The sequence below is a fragment of the Phyllostomus hastatus genome, unplaced genomic scaffold (assembly GCF_019186645.2).
Source record: "Phyllostomus hastatus isolate PE091 unplaced genomic scaffold, TTU_PhHast_1.1 phas_contig_5, whole genome shotgun sequence".
Taxonomy (NCBI): domain Eukaryota; kingdom Metazoa; phylum Chordata; class Mammalia; order Chiroptera; family Phyllostomidae; genus Phyllostomus; species Phyllostomus hastatus.
The window spans coordinates 2,268,995-2,284,518 of NW_025333897.1; the positions used below are offsets into that span (position 1 = coordinate 2,268,995).

General features: G+C 48.3%; 1 protein-coding gene across 2 annotated transcripts in view; it reads right to left on the reverse strand.

Annotated features, from left to right (window-relative positions):
- Positions 1-15,524, reverse strand: part of ACTN4 (actinin alpha 4) — a 72,243-nt gene that overhangs the window by 29,289 nt on the left and 27,430 nt on the right. The gene's annotated exons all lie outside the window — the stretch shown is intronic.

Sequence of the window (15,524 nt, forward strand, 5' to 3'; positions counted from 1 at the left end):
AACTATTTCTGAGGACCACTGAGCATGAGGATGCTGGAAGGTAAAAGGGCGTTTTCAGGTAGAGAGGTCCATAGACAAGAAGCCCAAATCCCAAACCTGAACACAGAACATCCAAGTACAGAGCACTTGACCTTCTAGTGGTGACCAGCCACTCACCCCCTGCTGGCTGGGGCATGTTATCAGATAGCGCCACGGAAGCACATCACATCAGTTAAGGTGGACATGCTCAGAATCCTTCTGAGGAAACTGGCCCACTTAGCCTCCCACAGCGGGGTCTAGAAAAAGTTCCCTGTCTGTTTCTCACAGGAGCCCCTGCCCCCCTCATTCTGCAGGGGTCACTATACACATGGGCAGACAGCCAAGAATGTGCACGAGCACACTCCATGCCCAGGCACAGGCAGAAGCCATGTTGGGGAAAGGAGCTTCCAAGAATGGCCAAGCACCACGAGTTCTGATGAGTGCCACAAGTTCTGCTCATTCAGAGACTCAATACAGGGCCCTTCCCAGACAGAGAAGCTGCCTCATTAACACGATGCACTACGGTGGGGACCACAAGAGGTTTCCTTCTAAAACCAAGCAGAGGGTGGCAGGGGTGCATGGGACATGATGAAATGGACTATCAGCAGCCTGGGCTCCCCCACCTGCCTCTTGACAACATGAAGAGTTCCTCAGCCTAGGAGACAGAGACCCCCTTCCTACGTGAGGCAGTTCCCATTGCCTTGCTTCTGCCTTGCCTCAGCCAGCCCGTACCCCTCCGTCAAATTGGCTCAAAGGGCAGCTCCTCCAGGAGGCCTGCACCAGCTTGCTTGACCTGGCCCGATCTGACCTGGAAGTCTCCTCTGCACATCGCATCACAGCACTGACCCTCTCTGGTCTCTTAACAATTATGCAGTCTCCCTCCTCCCGCAACTTTGGGCTACCTTGTGCTCTGGCCACCAAGCAGGTTCTCATTAAGGAATGTACGGATTTGCCTTTCCTACCTCATTTCCCACACTCCCGCTATACACCTCTGAATTCAGACAAACCAGGGCTAGAATGCTGGTTACACCACTCATGTGGGCAAGTTACTCAACCTTCCTAACACCCACTTCCTCACTTGTAATGAGGCGATGAAGTTGGCACAGGGGTCACGACCAGTGTGAAGACACAAGGTGACAATACCTGCAGAGCACATGACAGGTGCTCAATCAACAGCAGTTCTCAAGATGTCCCTGTGTCTCCTGAATCTCCTCTCCCGAAATCTTGCCTGCCTCCTCCACGGAGTGCTTTTTCTGTGCCTGCCAGCTCTCGCCAGCACTTGGCACTCAGCCTCACCCTCAGCATTTCTCTGACAGCCTCCTCCAGCCATTTGGGATTTACTGGGGGTTCCATGCACATGGGTAGAAATTACCTCTCATACCTCACATGTCTTTATAATGTCCAAAGCACAGCTGGTCTCAGTGTTGGGCAGCGAGTAGGTGTGGAACTCAGCTGCCCTGGAAAGCAGAAGTGGCAGGGGATGCTAAGCCTCTGCTTTTGCTTGTGCCTGAAAGATACTGTTGGGCAATGAAGTGGCCAATCACACCCCACAGCTGAGGATGCAAGAGGGCAGTTCCCAGAGGGCAAGCCCCCAAGGTGTTCTGCTGCTGCTGGGTCTGAGATCTAGCAAGCCAGTCTGCAAGCAGGGCTGGACATGTGTCTAAACGACACCGCCGCCACCTCAGCCTGCCTGCATTATACCTGCATGCTCTAAAGAGGCACAGGTCTGGGTTTGAATGCAAGCTCCTCAGCTTACTTGTGCTGAGTTACCAATCAAATGACTTGACCTATTACACCTGCGTTCTCTTCTCTATAGGCTAAACTTATCAGAATCTACCTCCTGTAGTTTCTGCACGGGTTGAATGGGGGACGGGATGCTTTAAAGCCTTTGACAAGGTGCCAGCATAAAACACTAGATGAACTGTGTGCATGCACACATGCACACACTCTCACATTGTTGCTTCCCTCTCTGCAAAGGCCCCTGTCCCACCCTCATGGTTGGAATGAAAATGAGACTGCAGGAAACCTTCTCAAGATGGTCTGTATTACAACCTGTGGAGGCTCTGAACAAACTTCACCTTGTTGGGTTCAGACCATCCGTCCTCACAAGGTCACCCTCCACCCTCCACACACACGGCATCTCTGCACCTTTGCTCATCTTCACTGAGCAGTAAACAAGAGCTCTGGCTTGAGGCTCACACAGACGTGGGTTCAAATCTTACCTCTGCTCTTGAGGCAAACTGCCAATGGACAACCTTGGGTGAGCAATAAGACTCGGCTCCCTTGTTGATGAAATAAAGACAATAACCTCTTCACTTAAATGAAGACTGGACAAAATAATGCAAGTAAGCCACTTACAATTGTGCCTGGCAATGTTACATATGTCAAGAATGATCTATTTTTAAATTAAGTGGTAACTCTGCCATGTACTTTGTCTCTCTGTCTCCCTGGCTAGAAGCAGGCAGAGTTCCAAGCAGAACACACTGGGCAGGTGCTTGGGGAGAATATCCACTCACCTGGCCTAGGTGCTAAGGAGGAAGAACTGCCTCCTGAACCTGACAGACACAAGATGGGAATTCCACCGATAGACTCCCCACCCTCACTTCATGCCCTGCTTGGCCCTGTTTTGTCCTCCTGAAAGATGAGGGGCGTCTAGAGGCTCATGGAGTCCTGAGCTCTGGGCAAGGAGATCAAGACCTCATGAGACCATCTTCAGGGAACTGCAGATGGCTACTTCTCCATGCAGTGTGACTCATGAGCAGGAGCTGAAATTCGAATGGGACATTAAAAATTCATAGCTTTTTCTAGTTGGTTATAAAAATAACATTTTGCTTATACACTCCTCTCCCTACCTGGTTTAGACTAAAATGTGTGGGGCAGACAGTGTGAAGGGGTGACTTCTATAGATGGAGGCCTGTGTGCCCACTGCACCCCCCTCCACTATGCAAAATTCTCAGTCTGACTGCCAGACAGGTCCCACCTGCTCCCAATGCCCCTGGCCACCACGGGGTTGTTACACATCCATTCCCTTGACGAGCATTTGCTGAGTGTCAACCCAGGGCCAGGCCCTGTGCCAAGTACACAATAAGCCAAAGCGGACACAGACTGCTCCATGAAGCTCCCAATCTGATGAGGGAGAGTGTTCATAGTGGCAACTGTAGCAAATGCTTCCACAGAGCTATATGCCGAGCACTGTCCTAGGCACTTTGCCACATACTAACTTCTTTCATTCTCAGAACTATCTTCTGAGATCAGTGTTGTTATTGTCCCATTTTACAAATGAGGAAACCGAGGATCTGAGAGGTGATATGACTTGTCCACAGGTAGTCACACACCTGGAAAGTTCCGGAGCTGGGTGTAAAGCCAGGTACTGAATGCCAGAGGCCATGCTCTGAAGTATTATGCTACACCTGCCCTCCTTCCTCCCACCCCCAGGAATAGACAGAGCTAAAGACAGGGTTCCATGTGCTGGGGGACAACTAGAGACAGGGCAGACACAGGAAGTTCCCTTATGGAGGTGATCCTCCAACTCTGATTGGACTGATAATGAGACAATACGAAAACAAGGGAGACTTTCCACACAATGGGAATGACATGCGCAAATAGCAGGATGGAGAGATTAAGGAGTGAGGAGAGTGTGATGTGCCAGAAGACAGGCACAGCCAACCTCACAGGGCCTTTAAAAGGTCATGCTGCTGCTGTTGCTTACAAGGGGACTGAGGTAAAGGGTCCAAGGGTTAATGTGGGATGACCAGGAAAGAGGGTAGAGTGCTCCAAGAGAAATGCAGGAGGAAGGCAGAGGAGCCGCAATGGAAATGTCAGCTCGAGGTATCAATTTCATTTGGGAGGGCCCCAAGGTAATGGCATCTGTAGGGAAGAGGGAAAAGCAAAAGCATTGAGCTCATCTGGTTTTTTTGGTCAAGGGTCACTTTCCAGGAGCTGTTCTGACTGAACGGTGGCCATGTCCTCAGTGACTCACTTAAGAGGCACTCAATACATTCACCTGGCTGACAAATCCTGACTTGGAACCTCCATTAGGTAATTGCCATGGGAGGAAGCAAAACAGACTCAGAATTTACATTCTGACGTGGGTGAGGGCATGCTAAAGGTAACTATGCAGTAACTGCTAATTGCTGGTTCTTCCCATTTACACACAGCAACCCTTTAAAACCTCCAACCCCACAATCACGTGAGACAGTATCTCCATTTTAATATGAGGAAACTGAGGCAGAGAGAAGTTAAGTGATTTGCCCAGGGCCACACAGCTAATCAGCACAAATGTGGAGCAGCCACTAATTCCACAATGTTTTCAGTGGACTGCCAGGTACCAGCTAGGCAAAGCAGAGCCAGGAGAATCAAGTCAGCAAGAGCTCCAGCACCACCTCAGTCTCCGAGCTGGAAGCGAGCTCACAGAGCCAGCCAGGCAGGCAGGGCTGTGCCCCGCAAAGCTGGCCTCCTTCTTTAAGGGTGGCCTGGGCCCAATGCATGAGGCAGACTCAATGCCAGTGGTGGCCCTGCTGTTCCCAGTCTGTTCCTGCCATCCTGTGAAGGGAGCTTGGTACCTAGCCCTTGACCTATCTAGGGAGGAAGGAAGGATGTGGACTCGTCTTTTGAGAACACATGTGAACAAAACCACAAAGAACCTCCTAAACTTGCCTCTGCACACTGGCAGCCTGTTAGATTCTTCTCCGGTTGCTAAAACAGCACAGGGTATGAGTCGGGGAGAAGGGTACAAGAAAGAAGAGCTTGTTGGTTCGTTTGGGATCCACTGTCACCACTCCCTGTGCTGAAGCCCTGTGGTGCACCCAGGAAAGTGAGCTTCAGAGGAGCTCCAGAGCTGTTTCTGCTTTGTCACTCTGTCTGTAGGGGGAGGGAGAGGAGAGCTGGCATGGCTGGTCATAAAGTCCTTCCTGTGTCACAGGGACCCCTCCCAGCAGCCAGGAAGTGGGGTGGCTGGGTAAATGAATGATGGATATTGTTCGGGAGGTGACATAAGCAGCCAGGAATGTGGCAGCAGTGGGCTTTAATGAGCCATTCATCAATGACTCTCTCTCCAACCCAAAGAGGTAAACTCCTTCTATGCTGGAGCAGTCATTGACTAAGAAATAAATGTAAGGAAAGTTAAGAAATAAACTTTCAATAAACATTTGAAAGACACTGGCAACCCAGTGGTGTTCCAGTAGACAGAGGGATGGGAAGTGCAAGGAGGATCCTGGTGGGATGCAGGTGACCCAGCTGAAAAGCTTTTCTTCCCAACAACTTCCTGCTACACAACACGTTCCTAGTACTGAAGTGGGTGGTGTGGAGGGAAATGTCTGGAGGAAGCTGGAATTCCACTAACCCAGAATAAAGGGAGTCTCTTGCAAAGTCAATTTGGGCCTAGAAACACGCCCCACCCACCCCCAAGTCCCCAGGCTTAGGTGAGCTCACTGGCTTTGATTACTAGCAGAGAAGAGCTCTGGGACCAGTGTCAGAGTCTGCACTACTCCTGCCCAAGTGGCAGAGATTCACACGTGGGTTCCATTGACTCTGCACAGCATACCCTGCCTTCCACTATGTAAACCATGAACCTTTTCAGCAGCAGTTCACAGTCAATTGCGGCCCCAGGCCCAGGTTGACTGGCCTTGGATACAGCACACTCCCCCATGGCACACCAAGGCAAGACAGGGCCCCTGGAGTGCTAGTTTCCAAACCTCCTCTCTGCAATAACATGCTGGGCTGGCCGCTCTGCCAGGGAATCGGCTGTTTCGAGAGGGAGGGCACCATCCCACCTTCTGAACTCCCCACCTTGCCTACTGTGGCTTCTGATGCTGTCTATAGTTCCTACTTGCGCAGGTCTTCAAGAAGGGAATCTGAGGCTTGGACATAGGAGAGGGAGAACTATTTATTCCTGGTATTTATTCCTTCTTATCGCCCATCTGCCAGGCCTCAGGCAAGGCCTGGCCCCAGGGGAGCAGTTTTTCAGTTCCTAAAAGCAGAGACTGCTCCCCTGGCCCTGGGATTCATCCCAAGCTGTAAAAGCACTTTCAGGAACCAAAGGCAAAGCTTTCTGGAATCTGGGTTACCAGAGGCCTAGGCAAAAAGGTGACTGCCCTGGTTGTATGTGCACGGATCTGTCCAGAGTGTCTGTGAAGCCTCTGGAATGGTCTTCAGATGATACATGTGAGCCCTTGCTGTGAAGATCTATTGCCTTTACCAGATCTGAAGGAAAAAAAAAAAAACAAAACCAGGCACCATGCTGAGAGACAAAAAATGAACTAGTCATGATGACATGGCCACAATGTAGGTGGGTGCTGCAACCAAACTTAGCAGACTCAGCCAGCCCCTCCAGCGTGGCAACTGCACGTGGGGACACAATGGGCTGCCTGTCCAGGACTCAACTCCATATCTAGCCGGGGGCAGAGCAGGCGTGCTGTGTGTGCCTGTCCCATGACGACTTAGGCTAATTTGAAAGCAATTACAGGGAATATGGAATGCTGCTTTCGTGTTGGCCTCATGTTGCCTTATTCGGAGTTTTCTCAGCCTATGTGAAAAATCTGACTTCCCAGTTGGAGGAGAGGTATAAATACCAAGTGCAGTAGTGAGCATTCCAAAGGTCCTGCGTGTCCATCCAAAAAGCAACCCTCTCCTCTCCTCCCCCCGCCCAACAGCAAATGTTCCCGCCTCAGCCAGGCACCAGAAAGCGTGCATGCTGTTGCCATGATGGACTGATTTGGGAGCATAGTCCCTTCCTCATGAGGAATGCTGGTCTAACACTTTCTTCCAGCTCTCTACATGGCTGGTTCTTTCTCATCATTCAACCACTTCCCTCAGATGACATCATCCCAGGTGGTTTTCCCTGACCTATCTCCACCATGCAATTGCTTTACTCTGTATTTATTACTATCAGACATGATGTGCTTTGTCCATAACCAGTCTCCTTCCCAAGTCTAATGTAAGCTCCATGACAGCGGGGTTCTTTTCATTGCAGGGCCCCAGTGAGTTGCACACAGAAGGTGCTCAGTATATTCTAACATAAATGGAATGGTGTTGGAGCTTCTCATGTCCACTCATTTATGACCTCATGATTTCTAATCCCATTTTGTACTGGTGAAGGTCCCTACTTATGGATAAAACTGCTTGCTTTCAGGAGTTTACAAAAATAATCCTGCAGCTATAGCTACTCTAAAAACAAGCCAAGGAAGACACGCTGATCTTGACTTGCCACTCCAATGGAAAAGGAGCCCTCAGAGCCCCATTCACTTAGGTACTAGGGCTGCTGGACTTTGCAGATACCCTGGTTCAAGGGCTGGGCCTAGACAATGGGCAGCAGTGGGTGGGCTGGAAGGAGGCAGGCTGAGGAGAGAATAATGTGACATAGTGCTCCACAGCAAGGGCTTGTTGGATCTTAACAAATGTTGAGTTCAAATCCTTACTTCACCACTTACCGTGTGTGGCCTCAGAAAACAAGCATCACCTCACTAAGCTTAATTTCCTCCTTTGTAAAATAAGGACACCATGTAAGCAATCAATCGGATAATACAGAGAAGTGTCATACAGGCAGCCTAGCAGAGAGTGAGTAAACAGTGGATACTGTATTCATTACTATATTATTCCTAGTCAGGAAGGTGCCATCCTCAATATTAGCACTGCAGCTGGTGAAGTCAGACCCTCCTAGGATTCGACAAGTTGCTGGTGCACCCTGGTGGCTGATGCACAGTAATCTTCCCTCAAACCTCCCATCCTCCATGCTGACCACCCGACCACCAAATAAGTCAAGGAATATCATTATCAGACCCAGTTCTTCTTGCTCCAGAGATCCTTCCAATCATGAAAAATCAGTATTTTTATAAAGTTATAATTCACATTCCATAAAACCCCTTTAAAGTCTAAAAATCACTGTGGTTCTGATTTGTTTTTCCCTAATGACTAAGGATGTTGAGCATCTTTTCATACACTTATTTGTATATCTTCTTTGGAAAATTCTAGTCCTTTGTCCACTTTGTCTTACTGGGTTATTTATCTTTTCATTATTGCATTGCAGGAATTCCTTATGTATTCTGGACACTAGACCATTATCAGCTATATGATTTGCAAATATCAGCTATATGATTTGCTCTCCAATTTTGAGGGCTGTCTTTTTATTTTCTTAAGTGTCCTTTGAAGCAAAAAAAAAAAAAAGATTTTATTTTTAGGGAAGGGGAAGGGGAGGGAAGGGGGAGAGAAACATCCTTTGGTCAGGTCTTGTGCACACCCCATTGGGGACCTGGCTCACAACCCAAGCATACGCCCTGACCAGGAAATTGAACTGGCAATCTTTTGGTTTGCAGGCTGGCGCTCAATCCACTGAGCCACAGTAGCCAGGGCTGAAGCAAAATGTTTTCAATTCAATTGTTTTTCTTTGGCTGCTTATGCTTTTGGTGTCCTACCTAACCAGCTATCACCTAATCCAAGGTAGTGAAGACTTAAGCCTATGTTTTCTTCTAAATGTTATGGTTTTAGCTCTTACATTTAGGTCTTTGATCCAGTTGTTTTTTTGTATGTGATGTGAATTAGGGGTCCAACTCCATGCTCTGCATGTGGATATCTGATTCTCTCACCACTACTTATGAAAAAGACTACTCTTTCCCCATTGAATATGTTTTTCATTCATACTGAAAATCAGTTGACAATAAATGTATGAAACCTCAGGACTTCTTAAAAATGCCTGAACTTCACCCCAGGTCAAGTGAGTCAGATTTCCTTAAGGTGGGTCCTGAATAATGATATTTTACAAAACTTACCAAGTATTTTAACATGTGTCCAGAGTTGAGAACCACCACTCTAATCTAACCCCCTCATTCTACAAATGAGGGATCTAGGCCTAGGTAGAACCAGGGAGCCCTTGACACTGTATTTGTTAGAGTGAACTGGACCCTTAGAGCCAAAAGAAACCCAAAAGAAGCAAGGGATAGGGAGCCCAGGGTAGGGAGGTGCCCTGGTCTGAGCTTGTCTCAACCAACCATCCAACCCAAAGCTACTGAGATTACATACCACAGAACTGGATCCTCCCCAAGGAGGAAGAGCCTGCCCCCACCACCTGCACAGAGTCCACAGAGATATGCGTCTGACCCAAAGGCAGGTGGGGCACACAGGGTAGAAATAGAAGGCAGTGCTCAGCTCTCAAAGAAGAGCTTTTCAGCAGGAAGAGGAGATGGGTGAGGCCTACCTTGAAATAACTACCTTTAAAAGAGAAAAGTTCCACTCCCAAAAGGCAGTTTTTAAATTAGGGCAGCAGCAGAGACTGGGGATCTGCACTCCACCTCTTCTGGCCCCATCTGGCATTTTGCTGTGAAACGATCGGGCACAGGGGCCCTTCACCTGGAGAACAGGCAGTCTGAGCTACAAAAACCCCATTTACTTTCAATAGCTTACAGCTGAGCTCAGGTTTCAGGGTGGAAAGGGAAATTAAAGATCGTCTGGTTTAAACTCTGATCCTTCAAAAAGATAGATACCCAAAGTGAGCCAATTCTGGCCTTGAGGGTGTGTGGCTTGGAATCTGAACAGGTGCCAAAAAGGGCCCAGTCTATAGAAGGACAAACCTGCCCATATAACAGGCATTTGGCATTTGAGGGGGAAAAGTCAGAAGAGGCATTGATGAGACACTTCAGGCAAGTACTACTACTGCCCTGAGCTACTGCGGCCACCTTGGGAAGTCCCAAAAAACTGAGAGGTGCAAAGAACACTTCAGGCCAGGGGCATCTGGAGGCAGACAAAATACTCCCATTGCTCCCTCTGTTCACCTTCTAGAAGACAGCTTGCTTTCTGTTGGAATTTTCAAGATCCATAAATTGGGCCGTGTTGATGGAAGGACAATGATGCCAGGCTCAGGAGTGAGCTCTGACAGTGGTGCGGGTTTCGCCTTTGACAACTGAAACTCCTTGCTGATCTTGTTCCTGTTTTGGGACATTGTGATTCAACAGTCCACCTGTCAGGTCAGAAGCCTTCTTCTGCTCCCGTGAAAGCAAGGAGGGGTGTCTGGAGGTGGGCACCATGCTAGGATGGAGTGGGTTGGTCTGGAAATCTGTGTTCTAGACACACTGGGGGAAACTGGAGCCTGGGGCAGCGCTCACAGACATGCCCTTGTTTCACATATACTCTCAGAGCCTGGGTGTAAGACGATCCCTTTGAGAAGCAGGGTGAGTTTGGAGGCCTCGAGAATATAGGGCATTTATCTGCATGATCGATTCCTCTAATTTCTGAGTGGACCAGCACTGGCAGGGGTCACACAGAGATGCTGGGCACTCGTCAGACTGCCTGCCCTTTGCCGAGACTCAATGCAGCTCCTCTTCAAGGCTGGCAGCAAGCAGGGGCTCAGTGAGTACTGGATGAGGAGTGAATGAACCCATCAATCTGGGAGGTGCCTCAAACCAGAAATTCCTGGCTTTGAATCTGGAGTTTGCCAAAAAGTAACTGGTGGTGTTCAGAGTTATGTACTCTTACCCTCAGCCTCATTAAGCAGGCACAGGAACTGGGATGGTGGTAGGGGCACAGTCTTTGTGGTTTAAGAAATCATTCTGGAGTTGGGATGTTTTCCCCTTTGTCATATTTACTCTGTCTTAGACCCCTTGGTCACATGAGATGGATAATATAATAGTATTTTAGGAGGATTTTTAAAAAGAAAAACCAAAAATAAGGTTCTATAGACAAAGGGTAATTATAGGATTGGGAGGTACCAGCAGAGAGAGACTGAAACCTCTGACTCATAATTGCTCCATTAAACACGGTGAAACCGTTTGCCCTGGCAGAGTGACAAGACTAGACTCTCACCCTGGCTTGCCCCACCTACAGGCCTTCCTGGGGCTGATACTAAGGCCTGGCCAAACCATACAGCAGCCATAAGGAGCGGCTGTCTCCAAGAACAGTGTGATGTCAGAGGAGAATGGGGCCCCCACCACTTTCAGGGACATATCTGACTCCTGGCTCTGTAACAACAAAGGAGTGTCTGGCTCTATGTATTTGGGGGGTGGGGGCATGGGGTATAATGAATGGGATGCCATCATGAAGGTGTGGTTTGTTTTCCAAGAAGAAACTCAGCCTACCAGCTCAATATGCGCCATTAAAGCTACTAAAGGGCTGAGCCTTAAATGGGTGGGGAGTAGGTCTTACCCTAATAAAATTGTATAAATGACTCACATTTATTGAGCACTTTCTGTGTACCAGGACTTGCTCTGAGTTCTCTACACTTTACAGACAAGGCTCTAAATGTTGAAGCAATCTGCCTGTGGTCACACAGCAGGTAGGTGTCAGAGCTGGGACCCACAGCATCTCCTAACTGACCCTCAAGTCTGGCCAAGGTTGCTTTCTGTTTCTATTTCTCACCCTGTCAGGCCCCATGTGAGGTACCTCACATGGTTTCTCTCATTTGATCCACTCTGTGGAAGACATAAAACCAAGCGCCATCCAGGAGGCCTTTAGCCAATTCCATCCACCACCAGCTCAGGAGGCCTAGCACTGGACTGCAGGGTGAGTCATGAGAGAGGGAGGGGAAGTCATGTGACCTAGAGAGAATCAGAGCTATGCTGAGGTGTCCTGGTTACCTTGACATTCCTGTGATTCTGCCAAGGTAAGAAGTAACCCGAGGAGTTTGCCTTATATGGGCACAATGACAGATTTCGACACCACAACGTGTTAACTGATCCTGCATCAAATCCGTTCAGGACTCCACAGAAGATAAAGGTATTCTGAAACTATAGGAAGTAACAATTTATGACGGGTTAATCACCGGTGACTCATAAAACAAAGATGAAGTCCAACTGCCATTGTGTGCATTCAGAGAAGAGGTGGGGGGAAGTAGGTGGCTCCCAGGCCAGTAGATGTATCACTCTCCTTGCCACATGCCTGGCTTAGATACCTCCTTGTGTTCACAGGGCCAGGTTCAAGGCAAGGCCTGTAGGAAATCAATTTCAGGCTGGCGCAGAACAGCAAGTCCTGTCGGGGTTTAGAGAGTCCGGACCTCCTGCTTTCCCTCTGAAAGGAATGGCTGAGCAGAACTGCTTTCCATTTCTGTTTTTCAGTCTTTCAGGCCAGCAGGGGACAAAATGGTTAGGTCTGAGTGCCCTGACACTGCCTGAGAAGCAAGAAGCTGACTGAGCTTTACAGAATTCCAGTCATCCTAGCCTGGGTCCAAAATACTGGCATCAAGCATCCTCTCCCAGGTGGTCCCCAGACCCCCAAAGGGTGAGACCCAGTGCTCTGAGCCTCTTCCAAACTTCATTCATTCATTCCAATTTTAGTATGTACTGAGCATCCACCACATGCCACCTACTATTCTGAGCACTGGAACGAAATAGACTAACACCCCTGCCCTCATGAAGCTTAGTTCTAGTGCTGGAGACAATACACAGGAAACCAAGGTATTAGACAGTGATAGTGCGATACAACAGGGTAATACTTGTAAAGAGTATCTGGAAGAAGGGGACAGTAGGTAGGGAACCAAGTTTCACCAGTCAGGAAGACCTCTGTATGGAGGTGCCAATTGAGTCTGCACGAACAGAAAGAGTCACCCAACTGACAAGCAGAGGAACATCATTCCAGGGGGCCTACAGGAAGAGTAGTAGGGGCTGGTTCACATTGTACCTTATGGGCTATACATGGGGCGATCAACAGGAAGCCTGTGGAGGGTCTCACAGAGGGAGTAATATAACCAGATTTATGGTGTGGAAGATATCCCTAGAGGCCATGTGGATGGCAGGGTTATAGCAGTGAATATGGAGGGAACTCTTAAAGCAAAGCTGCTAGGACTTGCTGCCCTTTGTCATAGCAATCCCATCCTACCCACTCACCCCCACAAAACCAGATGGCCAGTAGAATGAAAATGCATCCCATGAGCAAACCCAGGACCCCACCCGTCTTCTTCAGAAACATACAGGCCTGAGGGTGAACTACAACGGACTTCACAAAGGGACAACACTTTCAAGGGCAACAACAGTGGAAATTATAGCAAGAAGTGATTTTCAAAGGGGTAAGGGTAGGTGCCCCCTACTCAAATTTAACCTCAGCAGCATTTTTTAAACATCTATTTTATAACATGGCAGATCCACATGAGACTCAACTTGAAAAACAGTTGTGCTGTTGAAAAATGTCACTGCTTTAAACCTTAAATCCTCCATGCCAAATCAATTCCAAATAGTGGTGGCCCCTACATCCCACCAGATCTAGGGGAGGACAGGGCTCTGTCAGGCCCAGCTATGGAAGGGGAAAGAGGAGTTTCTGGTTCCACTGATGAACCGTGGTCCCTCTCCTTCCTGCTAAAGCCTTTGATCCTCTCTGCTCTGTGGGTGGCAGGACTCTGGAGGAAGACAGACACCACATGTGCTGCTCTTCCAGTCTGAGATGGCTGAGCCTGCTCCCTTCTGTAAAGTGGAGCCAACAAACAAAGGGAGGATAATAAGGCCTGTATCCCAGAGTTCCCCTAGTGTCTGGCTTGCTGCCTACAGATGGAACTTGATGGACAGAACCAGAGAAAGGCAACCTGAATTCATAGCAGAGTTGCCCAAAGTAAGGAGCCAGTTCTCCCCAGTGGGAGCAAACCCTTGCCGTAAGTTTCCCACTGCCAGAGCACCCCCTCAACTTGCACCAGAAAACAAAGAAAAAAGGAAGAACTAAAGGCAGAGACAATGGAAAATCTCAGTTTATTTAACTAAACACCTACTAAGGTAAAACTAGCCTTCAAGTAGCAGGCTTCCTGTCTCCGGGGCAGCTCAGCTTCAGGGCAAGAAAAGAGAGTCACAACCAAGAATGGGGAGGTGGGGTGGGAAGAGTTTGGAGTGACCAGCAGAACCTGCCAGTCCTAAACTGGAGGAGTGCACGGTTCAGTTGGAGAGGGACACTGGTGAGCCAGTCCTTGCTGGGCAGTGTGATCTGAGGACAGTAAAGGTCAGGTGACACCTAATCCAGACCATGAAAGAGGAGCGCTATTCCAATAGGTGGTGACCTGGGAAGAAGGTCAGTCCATGTAGTGGGAACATCAAAAGCAAAAACCACAAATATGCAGGAGATATTTGGGGACCTCTAAAGGAAGGGTGGTAGGAAATAGTGTCAGTTGGAGTCAGAGGATAGAAAGGCCAAAGATTGCAGACTTACTCTCTGGGTGGTGGGGGGAGGGGGAAGACATGGGAAGGTTTCTCAGACTGACCTGGTTAGATATGAATCTTGGAGAGATAATGTTCATGGAGACACCGAGGTGAACTAGGAGACTGAAGCCAGTTAAGAGGACGCTTTGGGAGGCCAAAACACTCGGATGATGATGATATGATGATGGTGGTGGTTGTGAGAGCCAACAGCAGCACACTTTCTGTGTGCCAGGCACAAGAGCACACAAGTACTAACACACTCAAGTCTCACCACAGCAGCCCCTAGAGGCAGACGTTATCCCCATAGTGGTTAAGGCATTTCCCCAAAGTCACACAGATCAAGGTAGCGGGTGGCAGTCCTGCAGTCTACACCCAGGCTCAGTGACTTTAAGATCTGTACTTTTAACCACTCACTATATGGTCCTGATTTAGAACAGCAGTAACAAAGGAAAGGAGCAAGGTTAGGATTGAGATATTTGAGAGAGACAAAAACACGTAAAACTTGGTTCCCATTACACACTGAAGACTGAGAAGATTCCATGCACTTGTATGACTTACGGATGGACAATGGCAAACTGAGTATGGAGAACTCAAAGAGGGACTGGAAAGAGTTTGGCTGGGGACATACCGAAAATGCAGTATGTACTGCACAACCACCCAGCATTCAGAAATTAAAGTCTAAAGCTCAGCAAGAAGGTCATGTAAACATTCAGTCACCCATGCAAACATTTCCAGAACTTCTCCTATAGTTGGACATGGTCTGGTGCTAGGGGTACAGGGAAAATACGACAAGGTTCCTCCACAAAAGACCTCCCAGTCTAACAGACGAAAGAGAGATGTTAGTAGACAATTGCTCTAGAGAGTGTTAAGTGTGTCAGGACTAGAGACATGGGAGTTACCCACAGGACATCAGGCTTTGGGCCAGGGGAGGGTGGACAGATGAAATCCTCCAGGTAAAAGGCCACTGCTGACACATTTAAGAAGTGGCAAGGGGGAAAGAATTCTGAGACAGGGAATGAGAAGAAAGAATCAGAGAAAACAGCAAGGAAGGCAAAGGGATGTATTTTGAGTTTTTTCTGAAGAAAACAGTCAGAAGCATCAAGTTTAACTGTGTGATTATATCAAAAACATGTACATCTGTATCTATTAGAGAATCACAGTGAAGCACCCTATTGGTGATGTCTGGGGCTGTCTTTAAAATACTCTGAAAGGGGAGTATGTTGGGAGAAGCTGATGAAACAACTCTGGCAAAACGCCGATAATCGCTGATGCTGGGTGATGGGTACATAAGAATTCTCCCTACTTTACATATTCATGTGTGTGTGGTCTTTTTTAAAAGGTTCATACATTGCAGAGACCAAAAAAGGGGGGGGGGGTGGAGACCACTGCCTGTATTTTCAGCACCTAATACAG